The sequence below is a fragment of the Mauremys mutica genome, chromosome 11 (genome assembly GCF_020497125.1).
Source record: "Mauremys mutica isolate MM-2020 ecotype Southern chromosome 11, ASM2049712v1, whole genome shotgun sequence".
Classification (NCBI taxonomy): Eukaryota; Metazoa; Chordata; order Testudines; family Geoemydidae; genus Mauremys; species Mauremys mutica.
Window position 1 is genome coordinate 46,840,037 of NC_059082.1, and position 23,692 is coordinate 46,863,728.

At 48.9% G+C, this 23,692-nt stretch overlaps 1 long non-coding RNA gene across 1 annotated transcript; it reads left to right on the forward strand.

Annotated features, from left to right (window-relative positions):
- Nucleotides 1-4,350: 4,350 nt before the first annotated feature.
- LOC123344487 lies at nt 4,351-11,106 on the forward strand. The gene is made up of 3 exons (XR_006572567.1): nt 4,351-4,390; nt 4,714-4,924; nt 10,887-11,106. It is a non-coding gene; the product is annotated as an uncharacterized LOC123344487 (long non-coding RNA).
- The last annotated feature ends 12,586 nt before the right edge of the window (nt 11,107-23,692 follow it).

Genomic DNA, 23,692 nt, shown 5'->3' on the forward strand with positions numbered 1-23,692 from the left:
GTTTACAAACGAGCTAATTTAGAGCCGATCGATTTTGCATTGCTGTGTGCGATAACTGAGCCTACGTCTTCACTACCCGCCGTATCGGCGGGTAGCGATCGATTTTTCAGGGATCGCTATATCGAGTCTCATCTAGACGCGATATATCGATCCCCGAACGCGCTCCTGTCGATTCCGGAACTCCCCCACCGCGAACGGCGGTGGCGGAGTCGACATGGAGAGCCCCGGACATCGATCCCGCGCCGTGAGGACGGGTAAGTGATCGATATAACCTCGGTTTTGGAGGGCCGACAGGGCATCTGCAGTGGCATTAGCCAAAACTTCCAATGCTGCTGATACGTTTACTCTACTTTTTTTTAAACCCCTAACCAAGGCAAAAACCAGCGTACAAAAGAACGCTCAGTAAGGGGATTTAAAGGAACACTTTGTTGGTTCCGCCATACAAGGTTGCGAATTTTTTTCTGGGTTAAGGTTAGATATACTGTGACAGCAGGGACAATAGCCTCTAAGGTACGTGTGCCACACCAACCTGCTGGAAAGATTTTATAAGCTGTATGATTACGTAGCCAATACCAACCAGATCCAGTAAGGACGTGCCAAGAGGAGATGGAATAAGTTTGACTGGTGACATTACAGTTTGTAAAATTATCCACAAAACTGCTTTTGTCTGAGGAGTGCCGGTTTATGCATTAAGCATAGGAACCCTGGACTATCATATCAATGGACCAAATCTGGTTCCACGAAACAGACAAGCCGGTGAAAGCACCGTCCCGAGACGTGACATTTATTTATGAAGTGAGGGACTAGGTTTCCCCAACAACGGGACACCTTGACCAAAGTGCGTGGGGGGTATGAATACAAAGCCAGCATAGTGTTTGATTTACATTTTGCACTAAAACACGTGTTAAATCCAGGAAACTATTACCTGTCCACCCTTGCACGGAAGTTATAACCACCACAAAAGAAAAACAACAAACAATACACAAATGAGTTTACCAACTCTCCAGGCGACCATTCGTGGCCATCCCTTGGGGAATGGGCACCAGTCTAGTTTTTCTTGAGTTTCAGCCGTAGGTTGCTCAAAGGGGTAGCAGTCCATTTGTCCTGGGCAAGGAGGTTCTTTGCTTCTGGCTCATCTAGTTCGCGGTGCGGTGAAGGTGCGTGGTTCCCTTGAAGTCTGACGTGGTCTGCTTCCGGGGAACCCTTTACCAAGTCGGGCTCCCTAGCGAGGCTCTGTTTGACTCTGGTGTAATGAATTCAAGTGGGAAGTTCTTTGACCCAAAGAGCAATGGGGCTTATCAGGATAGTCTTGAACGGTTCTAGCTACTGGAGTTGAAGTGGAGTTTTTCGATAAGTTTTGAGTCACACCAGGTCACCTGATGAAACAGAATGAAGAGCTTCCCACAATGGTAAAGCTTGAGACTGTGCTGAGTACTGCTGTAATGTTGTTAAATGCTGCTGCAATGCTTTTACATAAACATTTGTTTCACAAGTCAGTTTGATGTCACTAGGTATTGAGCCCAAAGAAGTAAAGGAAGTGGGTACATGTTCAAAAAGTATTTCAAATGGCGCTAGCTTAGTCCTAGACTTCGGGGTAGTCTGGACAATATACAAAGCCAAAGGAAGAACTTTAGTCCATTTCATTTTTAAGTTCCTTACACAACTTAGGCCTGGTCTACACTGGGGGGGGGGGTTGTCGATCTAAGGTAAGCAACTTCAGCTACAGTCGAAGTACCTTAGCTCGAATTGCTTACCCGTCCTCACGGCGCCGGATCGACGTCCGCGGCTCCCCCGTCGACTCCGCTACCGCCACTCGCGCCGGTGGGGTTCCGGAGTCGACGGGGTTCGATATATCGCGTCTACATGAGACGCGATATATCGAACTCCGAGAAATCGATTGCTACCCGCCGATCCGGCGGGTAGTGAAGACATACCCTCAGTTAGGGTGGCTTTTAGAGTTCTATTTATACGCTTTACCTGGCCTGAACTCTGAGGGTGCCAGGGGGCATGAAAAACCCATTTTGTCCCAACCGCTTCAGTGAATTCTTTGTAAATTTTTGCTGTAAAATGCGTTCCCTGGTCAGAATAAATTTTTCCAGGAGGGCCAAATTTTGGCATGCTTTCATTAAGCAGTATTTTGCAAACTGCTTTGGCAGTGGCTTGGGCAGTGGGAAAGGCCTTTACCCATTGTGAAAGTTGATTTACGATTACTATCACTTACGAAAACTTGCCCTCATTCCTGCCTCCCTTTTCCATGCCATCTACATCGGCCCTGTCATAAACAGATAGTTAAGGGTTAATATCTCTTTTACCTGTTTACTCAGTAAACCTGGCTGACACATGACCAGAGGACCAATAAGGGGACAAGATACTTTCAGATCTTGGTGGAGGGAAGTCTTTTGTTTGTGCTCTTTGTTTGGGGGTTATTCGCTCTTAGGACTAAGAGGGACCAGATATCAGTCCAGGCTCTCCAAATCTTTCTGAATCAGTCTCTCATGTTTCAAACTTGTAAGTAATAGCCAGGCAAGGCATGTTAGTCTTATTTTTGTTTTCTCAACTTGTAAATGTTCTTTTTGCTGAGAGGATTTTACCTCTGTTTGATGTAACTTTGACCCTAAGGCTAGAGGGGGTTCCTCTGGGCTATATGAATCTGATTACCCTGTAAAGTATTTTCCATCCTGATTTTACAGAGATAATTTTTACCTTTCTTTCTTTAATTAAAAGCTTTCTTTTGAAGAACCTGATTGATTTTTTTCCTTCTGTTAAGATCCAAGGGGATTGGATCTGGACTCACCAGGAATTGGTGGGGGAAGGGAGGCGGGATGGTTAAATTCTCCTTGTGTTATGTAAATACCCCTTCACATAACAGCAGAACCAGGGGACACCCAATGAAATTAACACGCAGCAGGTTTAAAGCAATCAAAGGAAGTATTTCTTCAGAGTCAACCTGTGGAACTCATTGCCAGCCAATATTGCGAAGGCCAAAAGTGTAACTGGGCTTAAAAAAGCATGCGAGAAGTTCATGGAGAATAGATCCATCAATGGTATTAACTAAGCTGGTTAGGCACACAACCATGTGCTGCTTGTCCCTAAACTGCTTACAGTCGAAAGTGGGGACTGTCTGACTGATAAATTGCCCTGTTCTGGTCATTCCCTCCGGAGCTTTTGGCACCGGCCACTCTCAGAAGACAGGGTACTGGCCTAGATGGCCCATTGGTCTGACCCAGCATGGCCGTTCTCCTTTTCTGTCCTGAGATTTTTTTTTAATGTACATTCTATCCGTCTCCCCCATGCTGTGTCGATAGCTCTTGAGTGCTATATGATTACTCTAAGTCTGAGGGGACTGGCTGGCTCAAGGAATGGGGTATGGAGGCTTTCCTGGCTAGGGGGCCCCAACTCTGATCCGGCCCAAGGTGCTCAGAGGGTCAGGAAACGAAATCCATGTCCTTTCCCCTCTAGAGGGTGCCAGCTCTCATCCAGCCCCGGGGCGGGGACTGGCTGTCTCGGGGTGGTGGGGGGTGTGGGGAATGGTGGGGAATGGGAGACGAGGCCTGTCCAATATAGGGGGTGCTGGCTCAGGGGGCTGGGGAATGGGACATGGGGCTTTTCCCCTTCTGACACTATTGACATGACCTGTGACCGTATAGATCACTGTTGCAACCAAGGTCCTATAGTTGCATCAAATCTTGTACAAAGGAGGTCCAGTAAGGTGCTTATGGAAAGGTTGTGATTTACTGGTTAGGATTATGCAATCTCTATGCATGTATCATTTTTGTAGTTGAAGTTATTAATATTGGTTATGTACTTGTAGCTCAATGTGTTTTGATTCTAAGTACCCTCAGTGAAGCATTTGGTCAGCTTCTTGAGAAAGTAAGTGCCCAATCAAGAAACACTTAGCTGACAATGAGCTTTGGGAGATGCCAATCCACATCTGAGTTTCCCGGGAACGTTCCAACTAACATGTAAACAATGGCGTTACCCTGTAAAGAACTGAGTCATGCATGGTCTTGAGACTTGCCTATGTGATGCCAAACTCCATCTTGTTGCTGTGATTTTGCATAGGAGAACCAAGGGCTTTCTGCCCACAAGAGAGAGAGAATATAAAAGGCCCTGGAAACCTCTCCATTTTGGTCTTCAATCCTGCTTCTAAGCTCTGGAGAAACCTTGCTACAAACTGAAGCTCTGAACAAAGGACTGAACGACCAATCCCAGCTGTGAACATACTCCAGAGACTTGATTTAAAACTGCAGTTTAGTCCATCACTGCTACAAGCCTGAACCAAGAACTTTGCCATTACTTACAGTTAGTCATTTTAGCTCTCATCTATAGTTACTTCTTGTTATGAATAAACTTTTAGATTCTAATGGCTTGGCAACAGCGTGATTTGTGGGTAAGATGTCATTTGACTATTGACCTGGATCTGGGGCTTGGTCCCTTGGGATTGGGAGAATCTTTTTTCTCTTACTGGGGCATTGGTTTTCATAACCATTCATTCCTGTAGGGAGCCAGGGTGGCTTCCCTCTGAACCTGAGGGTAAAGAGCCAGTCTCTCAGCCTGAGGGGATGGGGCCAGACCAAGCTTACTCCACCCCCCCGGAAGGGGAGGGGTGGAACAGGAAGTACAAAGGGCGGGGCCCCTAGCCCAGTCAGGGCAGCACCAGGGAGGGAGGCAGACGCAGACTGCTCCCTTCAGACACTGATGCTGGTCCCGCAGAGGCCCTGGACCAGGAGAAACCTGACCTGGAGGAAGGACAGGGGCTGCCAGGGCTGCCCACTGCCGAGTACCTGGAGGAGCTGGAGGAACCTGAGGCGGAGGGGGAGCTGGAGCTGCCAGCAGCAGAATACCCAGACGAGCTGGAATGACCGGAGGGACTCGCACAAGGGACTGAGTTGGAAGGAGCCCAGGGACAGAACTGCACAGTGTGGTGAGTCTATTTGGTCAGCATGTTGCGGAAGGACCCCCGCTGACCCAGTGGCGGGACCATCGCCCCCACCACTGTCAGGGCCCTGGGTTGGAACGCAGTGTAGTTGGGTGGGCCTGCGTTACCCTAGCCTGGCCTACCCACCTTGGGTAGCAAAATCCCGATAGCATACTATAGGCCATTGCTGGAGCTTCCCTGCCTGAGGGGCACGCTGCAGACTCTTGCCTGCGCCCCTCCCTCCGCTAATTCCCCAGTGACAGAGGCGTGACCCAGGAAAACCAGTGGGGCAGTAGCTCCCCTCCGCCCCCTAGCGGCTCGGTGGGCCAACCGACACAGATCACAAGTGGTGGAGAACGTGGGCAGCGACCCCTATCCCTGCTGGAAGCTCCTCCCGAGTGTGGGGGGCAGAATGGGAGGAAGCACGAAGGGGCTTGTTTGAAGATTTAACAAGGGAGTGATGGTGGTTGGCATCATGGGCCATGTAACTGCGAACACTGTGTGGCCTTAGACCAAGGGTGAGAAAACCACCCTGTCTGCAGGCACTACCCCTGAAGCTCCCATTGGCTTTGGTTCCCAGCCAATGGGAGCTGCAGGGGCGGTGCTTGGGGCACGGGCAGCATGTGGAGCCTCCTGCCTTTCCCTATGCATAGAAGCCAGATTGGGGATTCGCGTTTTTGTCGCTCTTCTCTGCAATTGAGCCACATCTTTCCTGAAAAGCGGTGCCCAAAACTGGACCTAGTACTCCTGTTGAGGCCTAAGCAGCGCAGCGTAGGACAGAAGAATCACTTCTTGTCTCTTGCTTACAACACTCCTTCTCTTACCTCCATATTACAAGAGACAAACACAGGCAAAGGGAGACTAAACCCAGGTTTTTTAAAGGTATTTCGGCCACATAAATCCCATTGATTTCAATGGGAATTAGGAACTGAAATCCCTCTAAAAAATCTGGCCCTAAGTGATTTGCTCAAGATCACAAAGGAAGTCTGCAGTGGAGGCAGAATTTAAACTCGGACCCCTCAAGTCTTAGGCGAGTGCAATAACCTCTGGCATCCTTCCTTTCTCCTGTGTGTGTTATGGCAAACCCAGGACAAATGGCTACCAAGGGAGGGGGTAGTAATTAGTCCCAGAGGGGTTAAAAGGCCTCTCCCTATCCATTGAGGGGAGATAGCCAAGGAGAAATTAGGTTCAGCTGGAACAGGGGTTACCAGGGAACTAATTAGGATCAGCTGGCCCCAATTGCTGGAGACCTTTTTAAACCCTCCCTGGCAGGGAAGCAGGGAGGGGGGAGAGAGAGAAGCAGAGAAGCTGCCAGCGAGTAGGTGCAGCAAGACTCTGAACTCTTCCAGTAAGGAAGACTGCACTCTGTCCCCAGAAGGGGATAAAAAACAGCAAGGGACTGACTGAGAAAAGGATCAGCCAGACCCTGCGTGGCCAGGAAGGTCCTTGCTTTGCCCAAGCCTGTGTCTCCAAGGCAAAAAAGGGACTGAGCCAGCCGAGGAGAAGCAGGTACTTTGCCACAGTGTCTAATGACCTATTTCTGTCTATCTAACCCCAGACATAACCATGTCTACCTAGCCCCACAGAAAAACATCCGTCTGTCTAGTGTCTACCTGTGCGTCCCCGAACAGAACCATCTGTCTGACTATCTATCTATAAAAACACTTCTCCATGTGCAGCTCCCTTTATTTAATTGTACAGTGATTGGAGTGGGGAGGGGGCTATGCGAACTGAGATAAGAGCAGTGACAAATGGAAATAATTACAGTCTGAGCATCTCCTCTTTATATCAGCTGCTAAGTCAACCAACATAGTTCAAAAGGTAGTGGAACAAGCAGGGGGAGATGCCTATATTGCAGAAATCACATATCAGTGCATAAAGGAGAAGCTGTAACACAGTTACTGGACACTGTTTTTCAAGGGAAATGGCGCCTTCCTTCATTATCGGGCTCAAGTTCCATTTCCATGTTGTTTTCTCCTGTAAGTCACATGATGACAGAAATGTCTGCACAATGACTTAATGAGCGAGAACTAGCTCATATCTGCACTCCAGTACTGATCAGAAAAACCAGTCCCCATATTTACATACAGCAAGGAATAATTTTCTGGTGTATTGTCCTCCTCAGGGCGTCCTTCACCTCCTTGTTCCTCAGGGGAACAAGGGGTCCCCTTGTAGATCAGGGGGTTCATCATGGGGATCACAAGGGCATCGGACATGGCCACCATTTTCTCCCAGTCCATGGAGTGCCAGATGAGGGTCGTAAATATGTAAAGATCAGGGTCCCATATAAGAAGGAAATGACAGTCAGGTGGGAGGCGCAGGTGGAGAAGACTTTGTGCCTTCCTGCCATGGAGTGGATCTTCAGGATGGCAAAGATGATGTAAATGAAGGAGATGAGGAGGGTGAAAACGGTGCCTATTGTTTCAATGGCTGCAAAGATTAAATGCACTCGCTTATTGATACGAAAGTCAGAGCAGGAGATTTCTTGGAGTGGGTGAATATCGCAGAAGAAATGACCGAGGGCACTGGAGTGGCCGAAGGACAGACTGAATTCAGTACACATATGCACATTGGCATTGACACAGGCGCTTAGGGAAGAGCCAGCCACCAGCTGGAAGCAGACTGTCTTGGACAGGATGACATAATAAAGCAATGGGTTGCAGATGGCCACAAAGCGATCGTAGGCCGTCACAGGCAGGAGGCAAAGCTCATTGCTGGCACAGAAGGAGAAGAGGAAAAACTGAATCACACTACCCAGGGAAAGAAATGTCTTTACTCATCACATTGGGAAAGAAAGCTATTAGAGCCTCCCCTGAGATAGTGCTTGGGGTGTGCTACAGACCGCCGGGATCTGATTTGGATATGTATAGAGACGTCTTTAATGTTTTTAATGAAGTAAACACTAATGGGGATTGTGTGATCATGGGAGACTTTAACTTCCCAGATATAGACTGGAGGACAAGTGCCAGTAATAATAATAGGGCTCAGATTTTTCTGGATGGGATAGTTGATGGATTTCTTCACCAAGTAGTTGAAGAACCAACAAGAGGGGATGCCATTTTAGATTTGGTTTTGGTGAGTAGTGAGGACCTCGTAGAAGAAATGGTTGTAGGGGACAATCTTGCTTCGAGTGATCATGAGCTAATTCCGTTCAAACTAAATGGAAGGATAAACAAAAATAGATCTGGGACTAGGGTTTTTTATTTCAAAAGGGCTGACTTTAAAGAATTAAGGAAATTAGTTAGGGAAGTGGATTGGACTGAAGAACTTGTGGATCTAAAGGTGGAGGAGGCCTGGAATTACTTCAAGTCAAAGTTGCAGAAACTATCAGAAGCCTGCATCCCAAGAAAGGGGAAAAAAATCATAGGCAGGAGTTGTAGACCAAGCTAGATGAGCAAGCATCTCAGAGAGGTGATTAAGATAAAGCAGAAAGCCTACAAGGTGTGGAAGATGGGCGGGATTAGCAAGGGAAGCTACTTTATTGAGGTCAGAACATGTAGGGATGAAGTGAGAAAGGCCAAAAGCCATGTAGAGTTGGACCTTGCAAAGGGAATTAAAACCAGTCATAAAAGGTTCTATAGCCATATAAATAAGAAGAAAACAAAGAAAGAAATAGTGGGACCGCTAAACACTGAGGATGGAATAGAGGTTAAGGATAATCTAGGCATGGCCCAATATCTAAACAAATACTTTGCCTCAGTCTTTAATAAGGCTAATGAGGATCTTAGGGATAATGGTAGGATGACAAATGGGAATGAGAATATGGAGGTAGATATTACCACATCTGAGGTAGAAGCCAAACTCAAACATCTTAATGGGACAAAATCAGAGGGCCCAGATAATCTTCATCCAAGAATATTAAAGGAACTGGCCCATGAAATTGCAAGCCCATTAACAAGAATTTTTAATGAATCAGTAAATTCAGGGGTTGTACCGTATGACTGGAGAATTGCTAACGTAGTTCCTATTTTTAAGAAAGGGAAAAAAAGTGATCCGAGTAACTATAGGCCTGTTAGTTTGCCATCTGTAGTAAGTAAGGTCTTGGAAAAAAATTGAAGGAGAAAGTAGTTAAGGACATTGAGGTCAAATGGTAATTGGGACAAAATACAACATGGTTTTACAAAAGGTAGATCGTGCCAAGCCAACCTGATCTCCTTCTTTGAGAAGGTAACAGATTTTTTTAGACAAAGGAAACACAGTGGATCTAATTTACCTCGATTTCAGTAGGGCATTTGATAGGGTTCCACATGGGGAATTATTAGTTAATTCGGGGCAGGGGGAACCTTGGAGACAGGGGCGGCTCTACATATTCGGCCGCCCCAAGCAGTCATGCGCGGGAGACGCCCCGGAGCCCCGGGAGCAGCGGACCTCCAGCGGGCATGACTGCGGAGGGTCCGCTGGTCGCGCGGCTCGGCTGGACCTCCTGCAGCTGCGGATGGTTGGCTGGTCCGGCGGCTCCAGTGGAGCTTCCGCAGTCATGCCTGCGGGAGGTCCAGCCGAGCCGTGCGACCAGCAAACCATCTGCAGTCATGCCTGCGGGAGGTCCAGCCGAGCCGCGGGAGGAGCGCCCCCTCCACAGTCATGCCTGCAGCAGGTCCGGCGTCCCGGGGCTCCGGTGGACCTCCCGTAGGCATGACTGCGGCAGGTCCACCGGCCCAGCCTGCCACCCCTGCCGGCAAATGCCGCCCCACGCGCGTGCTTGCTGCGCTGGGGTCTGGAGCCGGCCCTGGCCAGGCCATTCCCGGTACAGGAATCCCTTCTCCCACAGGAATATCTCCCAGCGGGCCTCCCCCCGGGACTGTGCACCGCCGTGGCCAGCAAGGGCCCTCAGCTTCTCTAAATAGGGATCCTCCTGCAGCTCTGTCTGGAATTCAGCTGCTGTCTTTGAAGGTACAGCACTGGTTGGCGGTGCCTCAGTTTCCCCACCTTCGGACAGAGGCTCTGGCCCAGCCCTGTTGATCCCTACCCTTGGTGCTTCGGTCCTCCATTTCGGGAGGTCCCGCATCCCTCGCTGACTCTGGCTCCGGGTAAGGACCAGGGCACTCTGAGTGCCATCTGGCCAGTTCTCCAAGTCATTACCCATTAGGACCTCGGTAGGCAGGTGATCATGCACCCCAAACTCTTTGGGTCCCTTCTTAGCCCCCCATTTCAGGTGTATCTTTGCTACAGGCACCTTGGCGGGGGGGCCCAAACAGGGTCATGTAGGCATCGGGCACTAGCTGGTCTGGGTCCATCACCTTGGACTGCACCAGCGTCACTTCTGCACTCGTGTCCCAGAACCCCTGGACATGTCTTCCCCCCACCTCAATGGGGATGATGGGGTGATTGTCCCCCCAGGGCCTGTCCCCCGCTCACCCAGTGGATTGAGTATGGGTGTTCTGGAGCTGACCTGGCCTGATGGTCCCCTCCCCCTGGCACAGCCCTAGCAACTGCGGCCCACTGGACCGGCAGTGCCCCCTCTCGGTGGGCTTCCACCCAGTTGACACCCCACGGGTTCTGCTTGGCCGCCATTTCCTTCATCTTCAGGCATTGCGCCACCTTGTGTCCCTTTTGGCCACAGTAATTACATTTCAAGTCCCATGAGGGGGGTCAGCGTGCCCCGACGTTCACGGGCACCCCTGGGTTGGGCTTCCCGGAGTTCCACCTTTGAGAGGTCTCTGGGTGACTCCCCTTCTGAGTCTCCGATGTTGGTCTCCCTCCTGCCCCCGATCTGCTGTCCACAACCTCATCTGCCGGTGCACCTGCACTGCGCAGATCTTTGGGCTTCAGTCTCAAGAGGTCGGGTGTGCATTGCTCCCTTTGGCTGTTCAAGTCCCCAGGTGTCCAGTTTGAGAGAACTCACTGAGGGGAGCTCATGGAATGAGGCAGGGGTGCTGAAGACTCAGAGGTGAGGCCCCAGGAGGCGGTGAAGCCTTTGTCTACTAGACTGAACAGCCCATTATTCAATATTTATTCTCCGTGTAAACAGATTGAGCTCCATGATTCTATCAATATGGCATGTTCTCCAATCCTTTCATCACTCTTGTGGCTCTTCTCTGATCCCTCTCCAATTGTGGGCACCGGACCTGGACACAGGATTCCAGCAGCGGTCGCACCAGTGCCAAATACAGAGGGAAAATAACCTCTCTAACAACTGGAGATTGCCCGGTTTGTACATCCCAGGATGGCATTAGTCCTTTTGGCCCCAGCATTTCGCTTCGAGTCTCATTCAGCTGATTATCCACCATGACCTCCAAGCCCTTTTCAGAGTCTCTGCTTCCCAGGATGGAGTCCACCACCATGTAAGTGTGGCCTGCGTTCTTTGTTCCTAGATGGATGCATTTACATTTGGCCGTAGTAAAGCACATACTGTTTGCTTGCGCCCAGCTTACCAAGTGATCCAGCTCGCTCTGAATCAGTGACCCATCCTCTTCACTATTTGCCACTCCCCCAGTCTGCAAGCTGTATCAGGGATGAGTTTGTGTTGTCTTCCAGGCCATTGATAAAAATGGTAAATAGCACAGGGCCAAGAACTGATCCCTTCCAACCCCTCTCAATGCACACAAAAGCCAGAAGGCCATGGTCTCAGATGTGTTAGGGGAGGGCAGTCCTCTCCTTTCTGCCTCCCCTGCATGGCTGAGATTGCATTCCTGGAGGGCGCAGGACACTTGCACGCCCCTCTCCTGTCATAGAATCATAGAATCATAGAAGATTAGGGTTGGAAGAGACCTCGGGAGGTCATCTAGTCCAACCCCCTGCTCAAAGCAGGACCAACACCCAGGGGCAGCTCTAGGTATTTTGCTGCCCCAAGCATGGCAGGCAGGCTGCCTTCGGCGGCTTGCCTGCGGGAGGTCCCTGGTCCTGCGGATTCAGCAGCATGCCTGTGGGAGGTCCGCCGAAGCCATGGGACCAGCAGACCCTCCGCAGGCATGCCTCCAAAGGCAACCTGCCTGCCATTCTCGCGGCGACCGGCAGAGCGCCCCCCGTGGCTTGCCGCCCCAGGCATGTGCTTGGCGTGCTGGTGCCTGGAGCCGCCCCTGCTCGGAGAGCCCTGTAGCCATGCTGCAGCAAGCCTACATCTCGCGGTCTCTCCCTGAGGACCAAGAGAAAGTTGCTGTAGAGGAGATTCTGTGCGTGTTTTTTTCATTTCTGTGTGGATTTGTTTCAAAGACATTGTCATCTGTGTAGAAGGTAAGAAAAAAAAAGCTCTAAGTACAAGATAGGGGAATCTATCCTAGCAGATTCAAAGGCATCACCATCCTCCTAGTGAAAAAGTTTTTGCTAATATCCGAGCCTTCCACATTGCAACTTGAGAGCATTGCTCCTTGTTCCATCATCTGCCAGCTCTAAGATTTCATGAGAATCAATCTTTCATTAAGAAAATAATTCAAAAATGCAAATACAAAAAACTTTGAGTGAAATCAACCCATCCTGACCTTTAGTGACTGGGAGTGTAGGCCTTGGAGGCCAGACTGAGACACTCATGGGCTAGTAACACCCAGGAAGCCAGTAAAATAATTCCAGTTCTCTTAGCATCCAAGCCTCCCTAATCCAAGGAACACCTGAGGGCTGCGGGAGACAGAGGGGGGTGGTGAGAAGGTCTAACTCATGACTGAAAATACAGAGTTGTGTTATTCGCTTTGGATGGGGGACAAGGAGCAAATCCGTCAGTCACTACAACAGGTCAGACTCGGAGCCAGGGAGACTGGGAATCAAGTCCTGCTGGCACTTACCAGCTCTGGCTTTCTGAAGGAGGAGGAAGACACCAGCTCCCCTAGCTGACCCTGAGGCACCTTCTGGGCCCAAATGGAGGTGGCCCCCGGTACAGCTATGGAGTGTCCCAGGAGTGTTCCGCTGGTGGCATTGTATTGTTTTCACAGCCAATTTCGATCTCTGCTGGCAGGGCACTGTGCGGCACACGTTGCAGGCCACCTGGGTGCAGGAGATCGAGTAGGGTGAAGGGAGGAGCAACCCTGAGCATCTGCCATCCAGCTCCATCCGATCTAGAGCAAGTAAGTAGAGTTCTCCAGAGCCATCCCCAGTGTGGTGTGAATATCCCACCACTAGGGCTCCCAGCCCGTCCCTTGTCAGGGTTTGTTCCTCAGGTTGAGGGTTCCTATGCCCTGGGGTGGGATGTGTCGGGAGGAGAAATTGCTTCAGCAGAGGGGAGGTGGGCAGGGGAGCAGGCAGGCTCGTTAATGAGAAGCCAGACTCATGGCTGCTCCCCACTCAGTTCCAGGATGGAGCGAATAAGGCGGATGCTCAGGAGGAAGGCCGGGCAGGTGGCTCCAGAGCCAGCAGGAAACATCAGCCAGCCTTCCCAGGAGGAGAGCAACCCCTCTGTCCCCGCGGGCGGGGAAGAGGCTTGTGGCCAGGGGAAGGAGAGGAGCTGCGTCGCATGCTGGAGGAGGAGGAAGACACCAGCTCCCTTAGCTGACCCTGAGGCACCTTCTGGGCCGAAATGGAGGTGGCCCCGGGTTCAGCTATGGAGGAGAGAGCCAGGAGAGGGCAGGAGCCAGGGAAGGCAGCTCTGGGGCTTCCTTGGCAGGACGCCAAGATGCCAGAAGCTGCACCCCAGGGCCCAGCAGGAGCCGTCCACCACCATGGCAACTGAGGAGCCTCCCGCCAGCCCGACCCTGGTCCCCGAGGAGCCTCCCGCCAGCCCCACCCTGGCCCCTGAGGAGCCTCCCGCCAGCCCTACCCTGGCGACCAAGGAGCCTCCCGCCAGCCCCACCCTGGCCATCGAGAAGCCTCCCACCAGCCCCACCCTGGTGACCGAGAAGCCTCCAGCCAGCCCCACCCTGGGCATCGAGGAGCTTCTTGCCAGCCCAGAGCAGGAGTTGACCGACTGCGCGACAAACACCAGCAGCTCCGCATACTCCTGCGGGGCCAGCAGCTCCTCCGTGGGGTCTGGCAGCCCTGAGTTTAAAGTCTCCCTTTTTGGAGGTGAGGAGATACCCAGCAGAAAGGGAGGAGGACTGGGGTGGTGGGGGACTAGTAACACCCTGTGCCCATCGGCTTGCCAAGGCGCCGGGACTGACCCATGTGAGCCCCACTAACACCAGTGGGAGTGGCACAACCACGCCCCATGGCAGGGGATGCTGGGCGGAGTCGGGGAGCTCCAGCCTCCCCTGATCATGTTGGGGGGAGGGAGGGGGCTGACTGCCACTGGGCCCTGAGGCTGATGGGGCTGAGGGCGTCTCTGGGAGGGGCAGGGTGGGGCCCTCGCTGCCATGGGGCTCCTTACAGAGAAGCCTTCTCTGTCCACTCCTTACATGGAGCCTTCTCTGTCCACTGCATCCCCCCAGCAGCAGAAGGGATTAAACTTTCTCCTTCCCTCCCTGGTGCAGACACCTCCAGTGCCCAGGTGTCGTGGGCTGAGGAGGAGGAAGAGGAGGAGTGCGTTGAGGAGGAGGAGGAGGAGCAGGATTTGTCCCCTGAGGAAGACACCATCAGGGTGATGCAGCAGCACCTCCAGGGCAGAGCTGAGGTACAAAAATCCCCCAGCTGCGCTGCCACCCAGTCTGTCCTGCTCCTTGTTCCATCCCCACCCAGGCAGGGGGTCTTGTACCAGAGAATCCCTCACCCCCAATGGGGGGACACATCTCCTCTGTTATCTGGCACCCCAAAGTGGGGACATTTGTCCCACACAGGCCAAGGTCCCCGCAGACACTGTCCAAGTTACAACCCCTGTCTGAGGTAGTTAACAGCTCCCAGGTGCTCCTGGACCGTGAATGGTCCTTCCCATGACGCTTCCATCTTATGGGCCTGTTGCGTCTTCAAGACCATGACCTGGTCTCCTACCTTGAAGGAACTCTCTCTGGTATGTCTATCATACCAGACCATTTGCTCTGCTTTGTTCACCCACGAAAGCTCATGCTGCAAGACGTCTGTTAGTCTATAAGGTGCCACAGGATTCTTTGCTGCTTTTACAGAACCAGACTAACACGGCTACCCCTCTGATACTAAACTTTGTTTGTATGTATAGTAAATAAGGTTTCTTAAATGATGAAGACGCTTCATCTATATTGAAATTAAAATGGAGAGCGCCCCCCTCCCCATAATCCTCTGCCTCGAATTGGTGGCGAGGACCGGGCAGTGTGAGTGCCATTGAAAATCAGCTTCTGTGCAGCCTTCGGCACACGTGCCATAGGTTGTGTAGCCCAGGTTAAGAGGAACATGCATTCCAATTTTACTTCATACAGTTCCAAATTGCATAGTTTACTGGGTTTACAGTCAGGATTTCACTTAGTCTCCACTACCTAGGTGTCTGAGTTTGAGCTGTAACAGCAATCTATGTGTATGCCTACACAGCTATAGAGCCATTTTAATCTAGCTATGGCTAAACTGCTGCTTGTAATATTAGCCTCTCTATCCAGGCCCTTGGAGCTTTGGAAAGAATTAGTCTCTGGAAAGAAGTTTCCTAGGCTCATTCTCGTTCCTGACTTTTTAATGCCTTTATTGGAAAAGTCGTCTGTCTTTTTGAGTTCCCCCTTCCTAGTTTCAAAATACGGCTTATTACATTCTTTCTGTTTCTCGAATTCTTTAAAAACAACTTGAGGTATGGAATCTCAGTCGGGACAGGAGTCTTTGAGCAAATCTGCTGTAGAAATGAAGAGTTAGTCGGCCAGTGATTTGAAAGACACCCACGCTCGAATCATAGGGCAGCTGCAGACTAGAGCAATGTCCAGGTACGAGGGGACAATTTGAAATGTACGCTCTTTCAGAAAAGGACCTAGAAATGGTTTCAAAGCCTGCAGATACCATCAGCCACAGGTATTGGCGCAGGGTTTTGGTTTTTGCCGTTCTGGAGACAGAGCTCCTCTGCAACTACCTAAAGTTTAGTGTGTGCAGATGCAATAGCTATCTATCTAGCTAATCACGAACACTAATAAGCATCTTTAATTTTTCTTGTTTAAGCGTTTCCATTTGAGCTCCCTCTGTTCTACTTACAACTTTATTCACTTTTAACAACGTAGCTGTCTAGCGATCTAATTGTCTATCTAATCACAAACACTAATGAGCACCTTTTATTTTTCTTGTCTACGGTTTACAATTACAAATGGAACTTCCCCTGTTTCACTGACAGCATTTCTCAAGATTTATACAGTTACACTGTCTGTCTCTCGCTCTAGCTCGATCGATGGAGCTAACTAATCACGAACAGTGATAAGAAGCTTTACTTTTTCTCTTTGTAAGAGTCCCTGTTTTCCTGATAGCTTTACTCAAGCGTTATTCAGTTACTCGATCTAGCAATCTAGCTAGCTAGCTATCGGATCAGACAGGCACCTGAATACATAAGACATTATTAAATATAAAAAAGGCTCATTAACCTAAGACTTACACGGCTACCCCTCTGATACTGAAACAGGGGAAGTTCCGCTGGAAATGCGTAAACAAGAAAAATAAAAGCTCATTAGTTTTAGTGATTAGATAGCTGTCTAGGTCGCTGGACAGCTAGCTAGATCGCTAGATAGATCAATGTGGAGAAAAGTTGTAAGTAGACCAGGAGGAGTTCAAATGGAAATTCTTAAGCCAGAAAAATTAAAGATGCTCATTAGTGTTTATGGATAGCTAGATATGTAGATAGATAAGGTAACTGTAGAACTTTTCAGTAATGTGGTCAGTAAAACTGCCGCAGTTCCAATGGCATTGCTTAAACAAGAAAAATTAAAGATGCTTATTAGTGTTCGTGATAGATAGATAGACAGCTAGGTAGATCCGTGCATCTGAACACCCTAAACTTTAGATAGTTGGCTAATCGCTGTCTCTAGAGCGGCCCAAAACCAACCCCCTGAGCCAAATACCTGTGAGCTGTGGGTAGCTGTAGGCTTTGAACCCATTTCTAGTTCCTTTTCTGAAACAGCGTACATTTCAAATGGACTGGGTCCCCTTGTAGCTAGACATTGCTCTTGTCTGTAGCTGCACTATGATTCGAGCGTCTTTAAAATCAATGGCCCACTACCAGTTTATTTCCACAGCAGATTTGCTCACCTATAGCAAAGACTTCTGTCTCGACTGAGATTACGTCCCTGAGAGAAAATATTAGCAGATTAGGTTGTTTTTAAAGAATTCAAGTATAGAGAGTACCTGAAAGCCGTAGTTTTCTGCTAGGAAGTGGGAACTCAAAAAGGCAGACGATTATTAGGAGATTAAAATCTATTAGTTATGTAGCACTGCCAAATTCTCAGCAGTGCATCAGAATTGCAGAAGGAGGACGAGTCCATTAGACTTTCCTCGCTCGCAGAGATAAGGCTCGAAAGGGTCATGTTTTGCTATATTCACGGAAGGAGCTCTAACCAAGGGCTTAACAGTGCAACCGAATGCTATTTTGTGGCTATTTCAAAGAGAAATTCGTACCTATCAGTGAGCTGCAATGACTGGCTCATGTTTAGCAATGTTCACGAAAGGAATCTCTACCAAATGTCCAGCAGGGGATGCTATTGGCTTGTGAAAGACGATTCTCAGAGAAATCTGTGCCTAGCAATGAACCTGAATGAATTTCTCATATGTATCAATATTCACACTCGCAGATTAGTTTTATGGCCTGCAATGCAACCGAATAGCATTTGTAAAATGGTTCCAGGAGAAAGTGTTGCCTAGCAGTGCTTTGCACTGAACGTCTCCTCTTTAGCAATTTTCACGACAGGAACTCTGCCAAATAACCACCAGTGCTTTCGAATAGCAATTGGAGGTTGGTTCAAGGGGACAGTCGTGTCTAGCACTGATGTGGGCTTAATAATTCTTCATTAGCTCTTTTCAAGTGCCTAGCTTACATTTTGACTGAATTTCTGTTGTTTAGCTATTTCACAGACGGATCTCTGCCAAACGGACAGGAGTGTAATCGAATAGCATTTTGACGGTTGTTCCAGGAGCAATTAGTGCCTACGAGTGATTTGGAATGAATTGTTCATTTGTAGCTGTTTTCACATCGTATCTCGGTCATGTTTTTGCTGTGCATCCGAAGAGCAAGTTTAGGATGGGAACAGGAGGAATACTTGCTTGCCAATGGTGTGGAATTCTTTCTCATGTTTAGCTGCTTTGAAACCTTCGTACAAATCGTACATCTGTCAAAATGACAGCAGTGCATCTGAATAGCATTTGTAAGATAGGTCTAGGAGAAAGTGTTGCATAGCAGTGGTTTGCACTGAACGTCTCCTTTTTAGGAATTTTCACAAACGGATCTCTGCCAAATGGGCAGGAGTGTAATCGAATAGCATTTTAGGGTGGCTCTTGGAGCAATTCCTGCCTACGTGTGATTTGGAATGAATTGCTCATGAGTAGCTGTTTTCGCAGCGTATCTCGGTCATGTTGTTGCTGTGCATCCGAATAGCAAGTTTAGGATGGGAACAGGAGGAATTCGTGCTTACCAATGATGTGGAATCCTTTCTCATGTTTAGCTGCTTTGAAACATTCGTTGAATTCGTACCTCTGTCAAATTGACAGCAGTGCAGCTTGATATCAATTTTAGGATGGTACCAGGAGAAATTCATGACTACCAATAATCCGCAATGAATTTCTCATATTTCGCTGTTTTCCCAAACGGATCTCTGCCAAATTGCCAGCAATGCATCGGAATAGCATTTGTAAGATGGGTCTAGGAGAAAGTGTTGCCTAGCAGTTGTTTGCACTGAACGTCTCCTTTTTAGGAATTTTCACAAACGGAGCTCTTCCAAATAGCCAGCAGTGGAACCGAATAGCATTTTTAGCGTGTTTCCAGGAGAAATTCATGCCTACGAATGATTTCGAATGAATTGCTCTGGTATAGCTGTTTTCACAGCGTACCTCGGTCAAGTTGCTAGCTGTGCATCCGAATAGCAATTTTAGGCTGGGAGCAGGAGGAATTCGTGCTTCCCAATTATCCGCAGTGAATTTCTCATGTTTCGCTGTTTTCACAACGTATAACTGCCAAATTCTCAGCAGTGTATCAGAATTGCAGAAGGAGGACGATTCCATTAGACTTTCCTCGCTCGCAGCGAAAAGGGTCATGTTTTGCTATTTTCACGGAAGGAGCTCTAACAAAGTGCTTAACAGTGCAACTCTGCTTTACGAAAGGGCTCTGAACCAAGAGAGCCCAAATCACAGCCCCCCCCCCAGACTGGAACGCGGGGAGAAGACCCCAGCCCAGCTTGAACCCCAGAAAATAGCATTCGGTTGCACTGCTGATTATTGGGAAGCACGAATTCCTCCTGCTCCCATCCTGTGAAAACAGCTACACGTGAGCAATTCATTCCAAATCACTCGTAGGCACGAATTGCTCCTGGAACCACCCTAAAAATGCTATTCGATTACACTCCTGCCCGTTTGGCAGAGATCCGTTTGTGAAAATAGCTAAACATCAAAAATTCAGTCAAAATGTAAGCTAGGCACGTGAAAAGAGCTAATGAAGACTTATTAAGCCCACATCAGTGCTAGACACGACTTTCCACTTGAACCAACCTCCAATTGCTATTCGAAACCACTGGTGGCTATTTGGCAGAGTTCCTTTCGTGAAAATTGCTAAAGAGGAGACGTTCAGTGCAAAGCACTGCTAGGCAGCACTTTCTCCTGGAACCATTTTACAAATGCTATTCGGTTGCATTGCTGGCCATAAGACTAATCTGCGTGTGTGAAAATGGAAAATATGAGAAATTCGAATCATAGTGCAGCTACAGACAAGAGCAATGTCTAGCTACAAGGGGACCCAGTCCATTTGAAATGTACGCTGTTTCAGGAAAGGAAAATAGGAGAATATGAGAAAATATGAGAAATTATGAGAAATTCGTTCAGGATCATTGCTAGGCACCGATTTCTCTGAGAATCGTCTTTCACAAGCCAATAGCATCCCCTGCTGGACATTTGGTAGAGATTCCTTTCGTGAACATTGCTAAACATGAGCCAGTCATTGCAGCTCACTGATAGGTACGAATTTCTCTTTGAAATAGCCACAAAATAGCATTCGGTTGCACTGTTAAGCCCTTGGTTAGAGCTCCTTCCGTGAATATAGCAAAACATGACCCTTTCGAGCCTTATCTCTGCGAGCGAGGAAAGTCTAATGGACTCGTCCTCCTTCTGCAATTCTGATGCACTGCTGAGAATTTGGCAGTGCTACATAACTAATAGATTTTAATCTCCTAATAATCGTCTGCCTTTTTGAGTTCCCACTTCCTAGCAGAAAACTACGGCTTTCAGGTACTCTCTATACTTGAATTCTTTAAAAACAACCTAATCTGCTAATATTTTCTCTCAGGGACGTAATCTCAGTCGAGACAGAAGTCTTTGCTATAGGTGAGCAAATCTGCTGTGGAAATAAACTGGTAGTGGGCCATTGATTTTAAAGACGCTCGACTCATAGTGCAGCTACAGACAAGAGCAATGTCTAGCTACAAGGGGACCCAGTCCATTTGAAATGTACGCTGTTTCAGAAAAGGAACTAGAAATGGGTTCAAAGCCTACAGCTACCCACAGCTCACAGGTATTTGGCTCAGGGGGTTGGTTTTGGGCCGCTCTAGAGACAGCGATTAGCCAACTATCTAAAGTTTAGGGTGTTCAGATGCACGGATCTACCTAGCTGTCTATCTATCTATCACGAACACTAATAAGCATCTTTAATTTTTCTTGTTTAAGCAATGCCATTGGAACTGCGGCAGTTTTACTGACCACATTACTGAAAAGTTCTACAGTTACCTTATCTATCTACATATCTAGCTATCCATAAACACTAATGAGCATCTTTAATTTTTCTGGCTTAAGAATTTCCATTTGAACTCCTCCTGGTCTACTTACAACTTTTCTCCACATTGATCTATCTAGCGATCTAGCTAGCTGTCCAGCGACCTAGACAGCTATCTAATCACTAAAACTAATGAGCTTTTATTTTTCTTGTTTACGCATTTCCAGCGGAACTTCCCCTGTTTCAGTATCAGAGGGGTAGCCGTGTAAGTCTTAGGTTAATGAGCCTTTTTTATATTTAATAATGTCTTATGTATTCAGGTGCCTGTCTGATCCGATAGCTAGCTAGCTAGATTGCTAGATCGAGTAACTGAATAACGCTTGAGTAAAGCTATCAGGAAAACAGGGACTCTTACAAAGAGAAAAAGTAAAGCTTCTTATCACTGTTCGTGATTAGTTAGCTCCATCGATCGAGCTAGAGCGAGAGACAGACAGTGTAACTGTATAAATCTTGAGAAATGCTGTCAGTGAAACAGGGGAAGTTCCATTTGTAATTGTAAACCGTAGACAAGAAAAATAAAAGGTGCTCATTAGTGTTTGTGATTAGATAGACAATTAGATCGCTAGACAGCTACGTTGTTAAAAGTGAATAAAGTTGTAAGTAGAACAGAGGGAGCTCAAATGGAAACGCTTAAACAAGAAAAATTAAAGATGCTTATTAGTGTTCGTGATTAGCTAGATAGATAGCTATTGCATCTGCACACACTAAACTTTAGGTAGTTGCAGAGGAGCTCTGTCTCCAGAACGGCAAAAACCAAAACCCTGCGCCAATACCTGTGGCTGATGGTATCTGCAGGCTTTGAAACCATTTCTAGGTCCTTTTCTGAAAGAGCGTACATTTCAAATTGTCCCCTCGTACCTGGACATTGCTCTAGTCTGCAGCTGCCCTATGATTCGAGCGTGGGTGTCTTTCAAATCACTGGCCGACTAACTCTTCATTTCTACAGCAGATTTGCTCAAAGACTCCTGTCCCGACTGAGATTCCATACCTCAAGTTGTTTTTAAAGAATTCGAGAAACAGAAAGAATGTAATAAGCCGTATTTTGAAACTAGGAAGGGGGAACTCAAAAAGACAGACGACTTTTCCAATAAAGGCATTAAAAAGTCAGGAACGAGAATGAGCCTAGGAAACTTCTTTCCAGAGACTAATTCTTTCCAAAGCTCCAAGGGCCTGGATAGAGAGGCTAATATTACAAGCAGCAGTTTAGCCATAGCTAGATTAAAATGGCTCTATAGCTGTGTAGGCATACACATAGATTGCTGTTACAGCTCAAACTCAGACACCTAGGTAGTGGAGACTAAGTGAAATCCTGACTGTAAACCCAGTAAACTATGCAATTTGGAACTGTATGAAGTAAAATTGGAATGCATGTTCCTCTTAACCTGGGCTACACAACCTATGGCACGTGTGCCGAAGGCTGCACAGAAGCTGATTTTCAATGGCACTCACACTGCCCGGTCCTCGCCACCAATTCGAGGCAGAGGATTATGGGGAGGGGGGCGCTCTCCATTTTAATTTCAATATAGATGAAGCGTCTTCATCATTTAAGAAACCTTATTTACTATACATACAAACAAAGTTTAGTATCAGAGGGGTAGCCGTGTTAGTCTGGTTCTGTAAAAGCAGCAAAGAATCCTGTGGCACCTTATAGACTAACAGACGTCTTGCAGCATGAGCTTTCGTGGGTGAACACCCACTTCTTCGGATGCAATTAGTTTAGTTATACATTTTAGACATAAAGAAAGAGACCTTCTGAAAACCTTGATATGTATTTCGGTCACGCGAAACCTCAAAAAAAAGAGTGACCGTCTTCTGAAACGGGGCCGAGCCCTGCTGTAGCCAGTCTTATTGCACGACAGAGAGAGTTTTTCCTAGAAACCAGCAGAGGGTGCTGTTGCCTTGTCAAGGCTCTTTCCTTGAGGCTTTTGAAAAAGCTCCGGTGAAGTAGTTTATTTTTCAAGAGCGCTATGCTAAATGGACTAGAAAAATGCCACGAAATGAGCTGCCCGGGGAGCGGGCGCGTACGGAGGGTCGCGCGCCGGCCGGAGGAGCGTGGATCCCGCTCCCTCGGTGGGTCCGCGGGGTCCAGAACATAGAAAAGACTTTACAAAAGAGGTGATCCATTCTAATTCTCTCCGAAGTAACAGAGCAGGCTATAAACACTACTATAGCGACTCATTGAAATAGTCACTGCCACACATGGACTTCTTGTCCTCAGGCGCTCTCTGAACTCTTCCCGGCTACGTTCTCAGCCATACTCTATTTTGGTGACAAAACCCTCTTAGTTGTCTCTCTTCAGAACCACATCTATTTCGTGCATCTCCACAATAAATGTCGCAGAGACCCTCTTCTCGGGCTGTCCCACATTAGTAAGACTTCACCATAGGCGACAGGTACAGTATTGTCTCGCTCTCCGGGACCAAGCTCCGCAACCCCTTTCTCCCTCTCCCCCGGCCAGAACCTCGCAACTTCAGAGCTCCCAGCCGGAGCCCCACAACCCCGCGGTCCTGCTCCCCCGCCCAAGTACAGAAACCCCGCAGCCCCACTCTCTTGTCCCGGAGCCCCGCAACCCTCCACCCCCAGTCGCCGGACCGGAGCCCGGCAACCCTGCAGCCCCGTTCTCTCGGTCAGAGGCTCGCAACCCCGCACTGTGGCCGGAACCCCGGAACCCGGCAGCCCCGCTCTCCCGGCAGGAGCCCCGCAACCTAGCAGACCTGTGCTCCCGGCCGGAGCCCCCAACCCCTTGGTTCCGCATCCCCGGCCGGACCTCCGCATCCCCGGGATCCAGTTGTCCCGGCCAAGCACGGCAAGTCCTGCGGCTCCGTTTCCCCGAACGGAGCACGGCCACCCCTTCGTCCCGCTCCCACCGGCTGGAGCTCCGCGTCCCCGCCAGAACCTCGCAACCCCAGAGCTCCCGGTCAGAGGCTCACAACCCCGCAGCCCCCCTCTCTGGCCGGAACCCCGTAACCCCGCAGCCCCGCTCTCCCGGCAGGAGCCCCGTAAGTCCGCAGCCCCGCTCTCCCGACCAGAGCCCCGCAACACCGCGTCCCGCTACCCACGCTGGAGCCCCGCAACCCAGCAGA